We start from the raw sequence: 14,957 nt of genomic DNA on the forward strand, positions 1-14,957 counted from the left end.
CCTTGACACAAATTCGTGTGACTTTTTTACCTTTTTTTTCCCAAAGGAAAGGGGGTTCATGCAGAAGTTCTCTCTCCCTAAACAGTAATTTCCTGTGATAGTCTTGCCTTAGCTACTGGTCACACAAAAAGCCTAAATTCAGGAATTCCAAGTTATACTCATTAAACTTCATTATTTTGCTAGGAAAGACAAGAACAGATTTGTGTTGTTATTATCACTACATATACTACTAATTCTTTTTATTTATTTATTTATTTTCTTTTATTGAAGTATAGTTGCTGTATAATATATGTTACAGGTATACAATATAGTGAGTCACAATTTTTAAAGGTTATAATCCACTTATAGGTATTATAAAATATTGGTTTTATTCCCTGTGTTGTACAGTATATCCTTGTAGCTTATTTTGTACCTAATAGTTTGTACCTCTTAATTCCCTACCCCTATATTACCCCTCCACTCTCCCCTCTCTCCACTAGTAACCACTATTTTGTTTTCTATATCTGTGTAGATACTACTAATTCTTACACCTACAGTAGTCATTGTACCTTAACCAATGGATTTCAGGATTCTTGCTTGCTTTTTTTTTTTGTTTTGGCTGTGCTGCCCACTGAACCGCCAGGGAATCCCCCCAGGATTCTTGCTTTCTTGAAAATTATGGGTAATTTTGGAGAGCAATGCCAGCTTGTATTTTCCCTGACATAGAATTGCTCATGGTGGCATGTGCAAGTATCTAGCTTAGTGACCTTTTGACATCAGAGGGCTGAAAACTCCACCTTCAGATCCTGTTAAGTGCCTGCATTTTTGAAACTAGAGGCCTGTAGCTTAGTTACACCTACGCAGAATGGGATAAATTGCCCAGCAAAGAAATATCCAAGATACCAGTCAGATTTTTACCACAGTTATCTATGCCCTGTGGCTGACAGGGTCTTGGTGCTCTGGCTGGGTGTCAGGCCTGAGCCTCTGAGGTGTGAGAGCCGAGTTCAGGGCATTGGACCACCAGAGACCTCCTGGCCCCATGTAATATCAATCGGCGAGAGCTCTCCCAGAGACCTCCGTCTCAATGCTAAGACCCAGCTCCACTCAATGACCAGCAAGCTACAGTGCTGGACACCCCATGCCAAACAACTGGCAAGACAGGAACACAACCCCACCCATTAGCAGAGAGGCTGCCTAAAATGATAATGAGTTCAGAGACACCCCAGAACACACCACTGGACGTGGTCCTGCCCACCAGAAAGACAAGATCCAGCCTCACCCACCAGAACACAGGCACCAGTCCCCTCCACCAGGAAGCCTACACAACCCACTGAACCAACCTTACCCACTGGGGGCAGACACCAAAAACAATGGGGGCAGACACCAAAAACAATGGGAACTACAAACCTGCAGCCAGCGAAAAGGAGACCCCAAACTAAGTGAAGCAAAATGGGAAGACAGAGAAATATGCAGCAGATGAAGGAACAAGGTAAAAACCCACCAGACCAAACAAATGAAGAGGAAATAGGCAGTCTACCCGAAAAAGAATTCAGAGTAATGATAGTAAAGATGATCCAAAATCTTGGAAACAGAATGGAGAAAATACAAGAAACGTTTAACAAAGACCTAGAAGAACTAAAGGGCAAACAAACAATGAACAACACAAAAAATGAAATTAAAAATTCTCTAGAAGGAATCAATAGCAGAATAACTGAGGCAGAAGAACAGATAAGTGACCTGAAAGATAAAATAGGGGCAATAACTACCACAGAGCAGAATAAAGAAAAAAGAATGAAAAGAACTGAGGACAGTCTCAGAGACCTCTGGGACAACAATAAACACACCAACATTCAAATTATAGGGGTCCCAGAAGAAGAGAAAAAGAAAGGGACTGAAAATATTTGAAGAGATTATAGTTGAAAACTTCCCTAATCTGGGAAAGGAAATAGTCAATCAAGTCCAGGAAGCACAGAGAGTCCTATACAGGATAAATCCAAGGAGAAGCACACCAACACATATTAATCAAACTATCAAAAATTAAATACAAAGAAAAAATATTAAAAGCAGCAAGGGAAAAACAACAAATAACATACAAGGGAATCCCCATAAGGTTAACAGCTGATCTTTCAGCAGGAACTCTGCAAGCCAGAAGGGATTGGCAGGACATATTTAAAGTGATGAAAGGGAAAAACCTACAACCAAGATTACCCAGCAAGGATCTCATTCAGATTCGAAGGAGAAATTAAAACCTTTACAGACAAGCAAAAGCTAAGAGAATTCAGCACCACCAAACCAGCTCTACAACAAATGCTAAAGGAACTTCTCTAGGCAGGAAACACAAGAGAAGGAAAAGACCTACAATAACAAACCCAAAACAATTAAGAAAATGGTAATAGGAACATACATATCGATAATTACCTTAAATGTAAATGGGTTAAATGCTCCCACCAAAAGACATAGCCTGGTTGAAAGGATACAAAACAAGACCCGTATATATGTTGTCTACAAGAGACCCACTTCAGACCTAGGGACACATACAGACTGAAAGTGAGGGGATGGAAAAAGATATTCGATGCAAATGGAAATCAAAAGAAAGCAGGAGTGACAATTCTCATATCAGACGAAATAGACTTTAAAATAAAGACTATTACCAGAGACAAAGAAGGACACTACATAATGATCAAGGGATCAATCCAAGAAGAAGATATAACAATTGTAAATATTTATGCACCCAACATAGGAGCACCTCAATACATAAGGCAAATGCTAACAGTCATAAAAGGGGAAATCGACAATAACACAATCATAGTAGGGGACTTTAACACCCCACTTTCACCAATGGACAGATCATCCAAAATGAAAATAAGTAAGGAAACACAAGCTTTAAATGATACATTAAACAAGATGGACTTAATTGATATTTATAGGACATTCCATCCAAAAACAACAGAATACAATTTCTTCTCAAGTGCTCATGGAACATTCTCCAGGATAGATCATACCTTGGGTCACAAATCAAGCCTTTGTAAATTTAAGAAAATTGAAATTGTATCAGGAATCTTTTCCGACCACAACGCTATGAGACTAGATATCATTACAGGAAAAAAATCTGTAAAAAATACAAACACATGGAGGCTAAACAATACACTACTTAGTAACCAAGAGATCACTGAAGAAATCACAGAGGAAATCAAAAAATACCTAGAAACAAATGACAATGAAAACACAATGACCCAAAACCTATGGGATGCCTCAAAAGCAGTTCTAAGAGGGAAGTTTATAGCAACACAATCCCACCTGAAGAAACAAGAAACATCTCAAATAACCTAACCTTACACCTAAAGCAATTAGAGAAAGAAGAACAAAAAAACCCCAAAGTTAGCAGAAGGAAAGAAATCATAAAGATCAGATCAGAAATAAATGAAAAAGAAATGAAGGAAATGATAGCAAAGATCAATAAAACTAAAAGCTGGTTCTTTGAGAAGATAAACAAAATTGATAAACCATTAGCCAGACTCATCAAGAAAAAAAGGGAGAAAACTCAAATCAACAGAATTAGAAATGAAAAAGGAGAAGTAACAACTGACACTGCAGAAATACAGAGGATCATGAGAGATTACCACAAGCAACTCTATGCCAATAAAATGGACAACCTGGAAGAAATGGACAAATTCTTAGAAAAGCACAACCTTCCGAGACTGAACCAGGAAGGAATAGAAAATATAAATAGACCAATCACAAGCACTGTGATTGAAACTGATTAAAAATCTTCCAACAAACAAAAGCCCAGGACCAGATGGATTTACAGGCGAATTCTATCAAACATTTGGAGAAGAGCTAACACCTATCCTTCTCATACTCTTCAAAAATATAGCAGAGGGAGGAACACTCCCAAACTCATTCTACAAGGCCACCATCACCCTGATACCAAAACCAGACAAAGATGTCACAAAGAAAGAAAACTACAGGCCAATATCACTGATGAACATAGATGAAAAAATCCTCAACAGAATACTAGCTAACAGAATCCAGCAGCACATTAAAAGGATCACACACCATGATCAAGTGGCGTTTATCCCAGGAATGCAAGGATTCTTCAATATACGCAAATCAATCAATGTGATACACCATATTAACAAATTGAAGGAGAAAAACCATATGATCATCTCAATAGATGCAGAAAAAGCTTTCGACAAAAATCAACACCCACTTATGATAAAAATTCTCCAGAAAGTGGGCATAGAGGGAACATACCTCAACATAATAAAGGCCATATATGACAAACCCACAGCCAATATCATTCTCAATGGTGAAAAACTGAAACCATTTCCACTAAGATCAGGAACAAGACAAGGATGTCCACTTTCACCACTATTATTCAACATAGTTTTGGAAGTTTTAACCATAGCAGTCAGAGAAGAGAAAGAAATAAGAGGAATCTAAATCGGAAAAGAAGAAGTAAAACTGACACTGTTTGCAGATGACATGACACTATACATAGAGAATCCTAAAGATGCTACCAGAAAACTGCTAGAGCTAATCAATGAATTTGGTAAAGTAGCAGGGTACAAAATTAATGCACAGAAATCTCTTGCATTCCTATACACTAATGACAAAAAATCTGAAAGAGATATTAAGGAAACACTCCCATTTACCATTGCAACAAAAAGAATAAAATACCTAGGAATAAACCTACCTAAGGAGACAAAAGACCTGTATGGCAGAAAACTATGTTTTATAGTTTTAGTGTCTTATGATGAAAGAAATTAAAGATGATACCAACAGATAGAGAGATATACCATGTTCTTGGATTGGAAGAATCAACATTGTGAAAATGACTATACTACCCAAAGCAATCTACAGATTCAATGCAATCCCTATCAAACTACTACTGGCATTTTTCACAGAACTAGAACAAAAAATTTCACAATTTGTATGGAAACACAAAAGACCCCGAATAGCCAAAGCAATCTTGAGAAAGAAAAACGGAGCTGGAAGACTCAGGCTCCCTGACCTCAGACTATACTGCAAAGCTACAGTAATCAAGACAGTATGGTACTGGCACAAAAACAGAAATATAGATCAATGGAACAGGATAGAAGCCCAGAGATAAACCCATGCACATATGGTCACCTTATCTTTGATAAAGGAGGCAAGAATATACAATGGAGAAAAGACAGCCTCTTCAATAAGTGGTGCTGGGAAAACTGGACAGCTACATGTAAAAGAATGAAATTAGAACACTTCCTAACACCATACACAGAAATAAACTCAAAATGGATTAAAGACCTAAATGTAAGGCCAGACACCATCAAACTCTTAGAGGAAGACATAGGCAGAACACTCTGGCATAAATCACAGCAAGATCCTTTTTGACCCACCTTCTAGAGAAATGGAAATTAAAACAAAAATAAACAAATGGGACCTAATGAAACTTAAAAGCTTTTGCACAGCAAAGGAAACCATAAAGAAGACAAAAAGACAACCCTCAGAATGGGAGAAAATATTTGCAAATGAAGCAACTGACAAAGGATTAATCTCCAAAATGTACAAGCAGCTCATGCAGCTCAATATCAAAAAAACAAACAACCCAATCCAAAAATGGGCAGAAGACCTAAATAGACATTTCTCCCAAGAAGATATACAGATTGCCAACAAACACATGAAAGGATGCTCAACATCACGAATCATTAGAGAAATGCGAATCAAAACTACAATGAGGTATCACCTCACACCAGTCAGAATGGCCATCATCAAAAAATCTACAAACAATAAATGGTGGAGAGGGTGTGGAGAAAAGGGAACCCTCTTGCACTGTTGGTGGGAATGTAAATTGATACAGCCACTATGGAGAACAGTATGGAGTTTCCTTAAAAAACTAAAAATAGAAGTGTCATACGACGCAGCAATCCCACTACTGGGCGTATACCCTGAGAAAACCATAATTCAAAAAGAGTCACGTACTACAATGTTCATTTCAACTCTATTTACAATAGCCAGGACACGGAAGCAACCTAAGTGCCCATCGACAGATGAATGGATAAAGAAGATGTGGCACATATATACAATGGAATATTGCTCAGCCATAAAAAGAAATGAGATTGAGTTATTTGTAGTGCGGTGGATGGACCTAGAATCTGTCATACAGAGTGAAATAAGTCAGAAGGAGAAAAACAAATACTGTATGCTAACACATATATATGGAATCTAAAAAAAAAAAAAAAAAAGGTTCTGAAGAACCTAGGGGCAGGACAGGAATAAAGATGCAGATGTAGAGAAGGGACTTGAGGACGCGGGGAGGGGGAAGGGTAAGCTGAGACGAAGTGAGAGAGTGGCATGGACATATATACACTACCAAATGTAAAATAGATAGCTAGTGGGAAGCAGCTGCACAGCACAGGGAGATCAGCTCGGTGCTTTGTGACCACCTAGAGGGGTGGGATAAGGAGGGTAGGAGGGAGGGAGACGCAAGAGGGAGGGGATATGGGGATATATGTATATGTATAACTGATTCACTTTGTTACAGAGCAGAAACTAACACAACAATGTAAAGCAATTATACTCCAATAAGGATGTTAAGAAAAACAAATGAATTGCTCATGGTATCTCCTAATCAAAAATTCTTATGAGGAAACCTGTCATGGCACAAGAAGAACCCAAAATTTCACAATGTATGTTTCTTAGCAGCATTGGTGGCCACTGCCTAGCTTTTTCTAAACCTTTTTTTCTTTCATCACTAGAGGGCAGTAACGCTCCACTATACAAAGATAGTGGGCAGTGAAGTCTCTACTTTGAATATTTTGCGGTTTGTTGATGCTGTTGTAGACCTACTAGATAGATAATCTTCCCCCAGACTGCTACTGGAAGATGAGGGTTGCTTATATTACAGTTGTTTTTCACATGAGATGTTTCTGACGTACTATTAGAACCAGTGTCACTGGTCCCCCATTTTCTGTCACATAGGCCTTAATTCTTTTCTATACATAAAAACAAACCCAGATTCTGATGACATCTCATCTTTTTCACTGTCGCCACTCAGGTTCAAGTCACCATCATCTGTCACTCAGTGAGGTCTACTCTGACTACTTGCAACCATTAGGAGAGACCAGTAACAAATAATCCCCTAGTCCCACTGCGTTAAATCAAATGAGTAGGGGCTTCTGTTCATCAGAGTTACTTGGGGATTCTGGTGCATAGGAGCTTCCTTTCAGCGTGTTCTTCTGCTGTGGCTGCAGCAGAGGGAAGGGCATGTGGAGAATCACGCACTATTCTTAAAGCTTCTGTCCAGAAATGACGTGTCATTTCTGCTCTTCGTTGGCCTAACCAGGTCACATGGCCATGCCTAACTTTAATATGGTAGGGAACTACAATCCTAACATGGGCCTGGAAATGGAAAACCAAATATGTTTACTAATCAACAGTAACAAAACCAAACTACTCTGTTTTAAAATTTTAAATAATTTCCAACTCCCCATTTCTGCCCCAGGACTTTGCATCTTCCTTACTCTCTTGCATGTTTTCCCCATAGCACTTATCTTCTAACTTATCATATACTTTATTATTATTTTTTCTACCTCTTCTCACTAGAGTAGAAGTCCCACAAGGGCAGGGATTTTGTCTATATTGTTCTATACTATATTTGCATTGCTCAGAACAGTGTCTATCTTATAGCAGGCATTCAATGAGCACATACTGGATGAAAGAATAAGCAATTGATCATATACCAGTTTTGTTCTCATACAATAGCCCACTATATACACTCTGGCTAGCAAGAGAGGGACAGTGGCATGAATTAGAGAAATTACTTCCTACAGTTATTCGAAACCATATTAATCAGGAAAGTCTTTGCAAGTAGGAAATCTTACTGGGAGAATGAATTCTTTTGAACTTGGGAGCTCCAAAAGCATCATGACAATAAACAGATTGATAACATTATTTATTGTAGTATCTTGACAGCTGGATTCACATATAGTGGCAAACACATAATCAATTATTTTAAATACATGCTGTTATGGTCCCTGCAGAGGCACATGGATGTCCACCCAAAGTGTGGATTGGATGTCAAGACTGATGTTGTCTCACATACACAAGAGGGTATAAAAAAGTTTATTACTGACATAATTGAGGTGTCTTTGGAGAATAGGGCCGGCCTCTCAAGCAGGTTTGAAATGAGTTTTAATCATGACTAGGGTGTGAAGCTGGGGTGAGAGCTCCTATGCAGGGCCAGGGACACAAGGGGGAGAGGGAGGGGTGAGACTTAAAAGCTGTCAGCAGTCAGACATCAAAAACGGAGTCAGACTCTTCATTACATAGACATTCTTAGTATTAGTTCAGTATTGCTTAACTTGATATTTGTAAAGTGATTCACAATTTGTTAGTTAATGGATTTCATGGAAATGAAAGGATCTACTGTCATTTTCTGTAGGGCAAATGCAGCACTGGTGGGAAATAGACAAAGACACACTCTTGGCTGGCTTCCATCTTTAAGTGTTGTGATGGTTAGATTTATGTCTCCACTGGGCCATGGGTACCCAGATATTTGGACAAACATTATTCTGTGAGGGTGTTTTGGGGTGAGATTAACATTTAAATCAGTAGGCTCAGTAAAGCAGATTGCTCTCCCTAGTGCAGGTGGGCCTCACATAATCAGTTGAAGGTCTGACTAGAACAAGAGGGCTGACCTTCCCGCAAATAAGAGAGAATTCCTTCTCCCTGACTGCTTTTGAACCAAAACATCAGCTCTTCCTGGGTCTTGAGCCCGCCAGTCTTTGGACTGGAACCATACCATTGGTTCTCATGGGTGTCCAGCTTGCCAACCCACCCTGTAGATCTTGGGACTTGTCAGCCTCCATTCCAATACTACCTTCTAGAGATAATAATGTGAAACTTGAAATTGTTTTGTCTCCTTGCTTTCCTCTCCTGCTTCACCCTGTAAGCTTGGACATAGGAGGGAAAAATAGTGAAGGAATGGAGAGGTTTGATGGTTACCTTGATTTCAAAGAAGTCACAGAAAACATTTAAAAAAATTTTTTTTAGGCAGATAGAATATGGGGTATGTGTGGGATCAAATTAAGACAAGGGCCCACTGGAACAAGTATTAGGATCTTTTTTTTTTTTTGGCCGTGCCATGCAGCATGTGGAATATTAGTTCCCCGACCGGGGATTGAACCTGCTCCCCCTGCATTGGAAGCACGGAGTCTTAACCACTGGACCGCCAGGGAAGTCCCATAGTATTAGGATCTTAAACGGCCAGATTTCCTCAAATTACTGACCGCCTGTTCAAGAACAGCAGAAACACCTATTAACTAAAATTTTGAGTTCCAATAAGACAAGCTTTTTAAAAATAAGACTCCTCTTTTGCCTTCACTTGAAAATATGTGAGCATATAACACATATAGATGGAATCTAAAAAAAATGGTACTGATGAACCTAGTGGCAGGGCAGGAATAAATATGCAGACGTAGAGAACAGACTTGAGGACACGGGGTTGGGGGAAGGGGAAGCTGGGACAAAGTGAGAGAGTAGCACTGACATATATACACTACCAAATGTAAAATAGATAGCTAATGGGAAGCTGTTGCATAGCACAGGGAGATCAACTTGATGCTTTGTGATGATCTAGAGGGGTGGGATAGGGAGGGTGGGAGGGAGGCTCAAGAGGGAGAGGATATGGGGATATATGTATACTATAGCTGATTCACTTTGTTATACAGCAGAAACTAACACAACATTGTAAAGCAATTATACTCCAATAAAGATGTTAAAAAAAAGAAAAAAATATATGAGCATCATATAAAGTATGGATTCCAATCTCCACTTTTTTTTTTTCTTGGCTGCATCACGGGGCATGCAGGATCCTAGTTCCCCGACCAGGGATCGAGCCCGTGCCCCCTGCAGTGGAAGCAGGGAGTGTCCTAACACTGGGCCACCAGGGAATTCCTCCCAATCTCCATTTTTAAAAATTGAAGTATAGTTGATTTATAGTGTTGTGTTAGTTTCAGGTGTACAGCAAACTGATTCAGTTATATATATATATATACATATACAGATATATTGTTCTTTTTCAGATTATTTCCCACTGTAGGTTATTACAAGATATTTAATATAGTTCCCTGGGCTATACAGTAAATCCTTGTTGCTTATCTAATCTCCTTTTTTAAAAGTAGCTTTCATTAGTGTTTTGAAAAAATTGCCCTGTATATTCCCTATCCTCTACTAGTTTTGGTCCATCTGATAATCCCCTACCTACACCGACCCAGCTCACTGTACGGCCCCTGGGAAACGGTCCAGTCATGGGACCTCCTCTCCTGTCTCTACTGCCTTCCATTCTGTTTCCCTCACTCCTTTCTTTTCTTTTCACACTATTAGAGGGTAGGCTCTGGGGGAGTGTAGATGACTAGTGTTGGTAGAATAGCACAGGAGGTAGTGAGAGGGAGAGGAAAGATGGAAGCACCAGCTCTCCTGGTTGCACCTCTCCCTACCCCACTTCCAACCACCATTGTCAACCACTGGCTCCAGCACTGGGAGTGGCATCCTCTTTCAATCCCTCAGTCTTTTCTCAGCGTCCCTAATATGCCCCACTCCCAGGCCTCCCTTTGGGGTGATGACTGGCTCTCAGAGCAGCTGTGGGAGGTAAAGAGAGAGGAAGCAGTCAGGAAGCTGCAGAGGCTGTCCAGAAGGCGTCACCAGCCCTCACAAACCATGCCCCAGGTCAGGTATAGGACTGGTTCTCTGGTCTAGTCTGGTTAGGAGGTCAGATGCCTAAAGTCAGTGCCTTATTTCTTTCAAACCTTAGGTCAAGGTTTTGTTCCCTCTGATATGAGGAAGAGAAACACGTGGACTTATAGCTGACAAATCAACAGATTATGATGCTGCTCATAACCCACAGCTAATCTTAGCTATTTAAAAATATCTGGGTTACTCTTTTGGAAGTGTTTCTCAAATGTGACTTCTCTTCCTCAGATATGGTGTAGAGGAAACAGTATTGAGAATCTCTGCCCTAATGTATACTATATCCATCTTCCTTAGGTACATCTTAGTCTGATTTCCTCCCCATCCCAGGTGCTAGGTTGTTTTCTTACTAGTGACATCACTTATGATAGGAATTTTGTGAGGAGAACAGGTGGGGAACATCTGGACGCCTAGTTCTCTCTCCTGTGTCAGATGTCGGCAGAGACCAAAACAGTGAATTCATCCTCAGTGATCAGTTTTACATTTTCTTGTGAATAGTTATTAATTTAAAAATGTATTACGAAACTATCAAATATGAGAAAAGTATGGAGAAAACTATATCAAATATTCTTGTATCTACTACCCAGGTTTATCAGATCTTAAAATTATATCTATTTCAGATCTCTCAATCTATCCACCTAATAAATATTATAATCCATTATATATGTATACAATCTATATGTATATAATATCTATTATATATACAAACTATTATATAAGATATTATATTGTTGATGGTTTTCTTTGCTGTGTGAAAGCTTTTAAGTTTGATTAGGTCCAATTATTTATTTTTGTTTTTGTTTCCCTTACCTGAGGAGACAGATCCAAAAAAATATTGCTAAGACCGATGTCAAAGAAACTACTGCCTATGTTTTCTTCTAGGAGTTTTATGGTTTCCCAGGTCTTACATTTAGGTCTTTAATTTATTTTGAGTTTCCTTTGTATCAATATATGGTGTGAGAAAATGTGCTAGTTTCATTCTTTTACATGTAGTTGTCCAGTTTTCCCATTACTACTTATTGAGGAGACGGTCTTTTCCTCATTGTATACTCTTGCTTCCTTTGTTGTAGATTAATTGACCATATATGCATGGGTTTATTTCTGGGCTCTCTACTTTGTTCCTATGATTATTTATTTTTATGCCTGAAAAACTCAGTCCCCTTCAAAAACCCTCCAAAGACATGTGCATTAGGTTGAACTGTATGAAATTGCCATGATCGTAAGTCAAAAACATCAAAAATTGGCAGTTTCATAAGGTTCGATCTAACACTTGCTTCAGAGTATAAATTCTATTTTGAAGTTATGAGAGGAAGAAACATCAGAAGGATGAAATTTTGATAACAGAATACAGATGAAGGCTCCATCTCTGGGGACAGACAGTAAAGTCCCCAGGTGTTGAATTTGTGCCCATTTGAATTCTTCAATTCTGGGCATTTCTTCAATTTTATTGTAATTTAGTGACTCAATTTTAACTTGGCCTGGTTTAAAGTTTTATCAGAAAGTTGCCGAAAAGTTATATATTTCAGTGTGTTGGATTGGCCTATGTATTTGAAATGTAAAAAATCCCATTTTGGAAGTAATCATTAGGAATAGGAGTCGGCCAGCTTGCTAGTTAGTTGGCCGGCACCTCATTAGTGAGCTGGTAAGGTGGCCTGCTGAGTGATTTGGACAAAGAATCGAGAGTGAATTTACATACTTCTAGATCTGATCTTCTTGTTAACACCGGAGAGCTGATTAATAACTGTGGAGAAAATAAAGGTCCTGCCGGGTGGCCCACGGGGAGCAGTACTAATTAGAAGCAACATCCTCGCCAAACAGACAGCTCCTGCTGTAGGGTTGATGAATAACCTTCTGACACCGGGAGCTGGAATCTAGCCGAATTCTTGTCACTTGCTCCTATAATTTGACTGTGTGATTCACTGACAAGAAAAGTGGCTCCCGGGAGGTAAACCCTCCCACACCTAAGCCCCTCAAATGCTGTCAGATGACTTTTGAATTCACTCCTCTTTCAGAGACTGGCGATTAGGTAACCTCTCTGACTCAGTTTTTATGATTAAGGTAAATTATAAAATTAGTGACAATTAAATCTGCTATGCAAGAGGCTTGAGCCTCTATACAGCCTGTCAAGATGTAGTTACTATATTCAGTAGCACTTAATATGATCTCCTCAAGACTTGGGCCCATCTAGTTTCGTGGCTGGTGGAATTTAGTATCTATTCCTGCCCCCAAAGGGAATGGGGGCTGAATGTTGACTCAAATGACAGTGGTCGGGGGGGAGGTATTACCATATCTCCAAGACTGTCAGAACTTTTAGAAGACAATGGATCATACCTTTCTCTTAGATTCTTCTGTTAAAAAAGTATATAAGTAATCAGTGATAACTTCCATAATAATGATAAACAAAAGGAAAAACCAGAGTCAGTTGCCCCATGATCACTCAGACCTGGTTTATTAACACCTTGGGCGGACAGTCAGACCCTGAGTGGAGAGATAATTCAGTCCAGAGCAGATATGGAGAAAAATGAGTTTCATGAAGGGAAAGGCACTTCCTCTGCATAACAGAAAGAGAAAGAAGATAGTTGTCGCAAATGGAGGTTTGGTGGCTGAAATACAAGGGACTTGGCTTGGAGGGCTCTGTACTCTTCATGAAGTGTGAAGAATGAGTATCAGCTGAGGGTATAAGGGAAGGAGGAAGTCGGAATTTTAGTGGAGGGGAGGGGTATGAAATCATGAAAAATGGGAGAGGTCCTCAGCAGAGAAAGGAAGATTTGCAGCATGGTTGAGTGTAAGTTTGAGGTTGGTCACTATGATTTGACCTTTTACCATTCTGCCTAGTTGGGGTTTTTCTCCAGCAATAACTAGTGTTTCAGGTTGAGGCACAGAGGAGTTAGGTGGTATTGAATCCATGCATAGTTAGGCTTTTGATTTGGAAACAGGAGATCAAGGAGTTGCAGGTATTTGCAAATGCAGTGTTAGATCCGGGAATTGCAGCTGGATGAGGAAGGACACGCTGGATAAAATGTTTGGAAGTGCCGGTGTGTTGGGGACATTGATGAGGTCAAAGAACTCTTGTCTTGGGATTGGAGGAACTTGAGAAAGTGATGTGAAAGCAAAGGTTATCGTAGGAGATTGGGATTTTTGAATTAGTGCTTTTTCTTTATCTTTCCTCCCTCCCTCCTTCCGTCCCTCTTTCCCTCCCTTCCTTTTTTCCTTCCTTCCTTCCTTTTTCTGAGAAGCTCAATGGAAGACGAAGTATCTTCTGCTGGGGTGATTAGAAAGGCTCAATCGAGGTGAGATTTGAGCTGGCCTTGGAAAGATTTGTATGGGCAAAGAGGCTGCAAGTTATGTGGAGCTGTAATTTTGGTGAATGCATTGCACAAAGTGGAAATTCACAACATTTGCTTTCCCTTGCATGAATAGCTTTCCTCAGTCATTGCTGATGCTGTTTTAGAGAGGAACTAATGTGCTATGTCAGACAGGCTCTCAGGGCGGGGTGTGTGTGTGTGCGCGTGTGTGTGCGTATGAACAGGATCTTGACATTTTAATTCAATGACTTCAGTTTGTCATTTTATCAAGTACTTTGCCTTTAGGGGACTGAGTCATTCTAGGCAAATCTAAAAGAGAATGATAAATTACAAAATTCCTACCAGTAAAGTTTCAAGACAAGAAAGTTCCTGTGGGCTGATTAGCACATTCTTCGCAGTAGGAGTCTGTTTCTTTCTTCTCTCTCTCTCTCTCTGCATAGGTATCTATTTTCTGTGCATTCAGTTATGTTTTGCACTATTTACTGAGTGCTTACTATGTTCTAGTCCCATGGTATGTTCTTTACTTTCATTAGCTCATTTAATCCTCATAACAACACTATGAGCAAGGCATGATTATTATTCCCATTTTTTACACAGGAAACTGAGACTTAGAGAGGTTAAGTGTTTTGCTTTCATTCACTTAGCTGGTGGAGCTGGGTGTCAAATACAGCCTATGGACTAACCACGGTTTGAATAACTTAATCCTATGCTATGTGTGTGCACATGCACACACACACATTTAAAAAATTGAGATAAGGGCTTCCCTGGTGGCGCAGTGGTTGAGAATCTGCCTGCTAATGCAGGGGACACGGGTTCGAGCCCTGGTCTGGGAAGATCCCACATGCCACAGAGCGGCTGGGCCCGTGAGCCACAACTACTGAGCCTGCGCGTCTGGAGCCTGTGCTCCGCAACAAGAGAGGCCGCGATAGTGAGAGAACCACG

At 39.8% G+C, this 14,957-nt stretch overlaps 1 long non-coding RNA gene across 1 annotated transcript in view; it reads left to right on the forward strand.

Moving 5' to 3' along the window:
* The window catches only part of LOC309619694, a 125,502-nt gene that overhangs the window by 29,324 nt on the left and 81,221 nt on the right, over window positions 1-14,957 (forward strand). The gene's annotated exons all lie outside the window — the stretch shown is intronic.

This window comes from Balaenoptera borealis, assembly GCF_965194805.1.
Source record: "Balaenoptera borealis genome assembly, chromosome: 21".
Taxonomy (NCBI): domain Eukaryota; kingdom Metazoa; phylum Chordata; class Mammalia; order Artiodactyla; family Balaenopteridae; genus Balaenoptera; species Balaenoptera borealis.